Genomic DNA, 2500 nt, shown 5'->3' on the forward strand with positions numbered 1-2500 from the left:
ATATAAGTGTATACATATATATGTGTATGTATGTATATGTATTCACATATATATACATATATAAACAGGTATGTGGATGTGTGTATTTATGTGTGTGCGTACACACACACACACACACACACACACACACACACACACACACACACACACACACACACACATATACTATATATATATATATATATATATATATATATATATATATAATATTTACACAATTGGTTTCTCAAAACTCGTCATTCACTTCATATCTGGACAAATGTGTTTGGGAGTATAATACCCGTTACCTCAGTAATAGACAAAATACAGTATTGATTAAAATTGTTTCCATAACCTTAGGTTTATTAGAACAAGTTAACTATTATAAAACGAAGGAAAATGAAGAAGAGAGACACGGAAAAGAATACGAATGGGCTGACAAAAAAAAAAAAAAAAAAAAAAAAAAAAACAGAGGGAAGTTAATTAAAAGGGAAAAATAAGGAGAAGAACAGCAAAAGAATAAGAAGAGATATAAATACAAATTAGGTGTATTCTGACCACCTTGACATCTGCTTGAAATGTATGTATGTTAAAGGCAACTGATCGCAGTAGCCTATACAGTATGATTGAAAAGTATTCATGCTACATGTGTAAGGAATTCTTTACTCTTATAACCCATGTTTTTTGTAAATAGTATAATCGAAACATCATATAAATAACTTTTCCTTTGTTGATCATACCTTGTTCTCATTCACACCTCCTCTAAAGGATAATGCGTATGCATATATACATACATATATACGTACATGTGGAGCAGGAAAAACTTCATCAAGAGGTTAGAGTATGTTAACTAAGTACAATGTTATATTTAAGCGCCTATTTTACTCTGCATACATATATATGTGTGCGTGTGTGTGTGTGTGTGTGTGTGTGTGTGTGTGTGTGTGTGTGTGTGTGTGTGTGTGTGTGTGTGCGGGTAATCTATCCAAAAAAGGATATGCAGTGTGTCCTATTTTTATATCAAATGGTATGAATATCTATCTATTGTTTCGATTCATTGTTGCTGATGCATTTAAACCGATCAACACTTATGTATATATCTAGGATACGGTTATTACTCAGGGTCACTTGTTACTTCTGAAAAAGTAAATTTGTCTCTAAATAGTCTGATTTTATGCATAATGGGGTTTATGCCATGGTACTAAAGCACACAGTACTAACAAAAAATATTAATCTTTATAATGACGCTAACATCATAACTTTCACAACATATATTGTAAGATTTAAGATAAAGTTTATTATTTATAAAATATGATACATTTAATGATGATGGTTATTGTGATGATATCGGTAATGATAATGACAATGATAATAGCAGAGATAACTTTGGAAAGAATTATAACAATGATAGTAATGATCTTAGCAGCAGTAAGGATAGTTATATCAGCAACACCAGTGGTTGTGCTTATGGCAGTGATGAAGATGATGATAATTGTTATGATGATGGTGATGATGATAATAATGACAATGAATTATGATAGCAATGATAATCATTACAATACTACTACTACTACTACTAATAATAATGATAATCATGATAATAATAATCATAACTACAGCAATGATTATGATAAAAAAAATAATGATAATAATAATAAAAATTATAATAATGATAATGATAATAAAAACCATGGCAATAATGAAAATAATAATGCTTATTATCGTCATTATTATTATTATTATTATTGTTATTGTTACTATTATTATCATTATTGTAATTATCATCATCATTATCCTTATTATCATTATCATTTTCATTACTGCCATTATTATTGTTATCATTATCATTATTAATATTATTTTCATTATCATTATTATTATTATTATCATTGTTATTATTATTATTATTATAAGCATTGTTATCATAACAAGGAAAACTTCAGTAATGGTGTTGGACAGCACGTAGTTATAAGCATAATAATGATATCAATGGTGGTATTTCTAAGGACAGTAACAATAACCATAATGTTAAGTAGAAATGGTAATCAAACCATTTTTTTTTTTTTGTCATGATACCATTTCCACTGCTAATAATGGTCATCATCAATATAATCAAGTCAAGAGCGCAATCAATAAAAGAAATGGCAAAGGTTATTCTGAAGTGAAATGTAAATATCCGATCAGCAAGACAATAACGATGATAATAGCAAATGTTAATAATATAAGCAATAGATCCTTAATCTTTGAATATTTTGATTAGTTTTCATTGCGATTATCATTATTATTATTATTACTGTCATCCTTTTCGTAAAAACAGTAATAAAAAAAAACTATGATGATAACAGCAATGATAAAAAGGTAAGAATAACAGCAAAATGATAACAATTGTGACTGAGAAAAATATTTACACGTTCATATGATTATGAGACTTATTTCAGGGTTCAAGATACCATGGTTCAAGTTCTTCAACGTTTACCTTGGAAAGAGACGCTAAGGGATTGGACATATACGCTAAAGTAAA

This window comes from Penaeus chinensis, chromosome 4, assembly GCF_019202785.1.
Source record: "Penaeus chinensis breed Huanghai No. 1 chromosome 4, ASM1920278v2, whole genome shotgun sequence".
Lineage (NCBI taxonomy): Eukaryota > Metazoa > Arthropoda > Malacostraca > Decapoda > Penaeidae > Penaeus > Penaeus chinensis.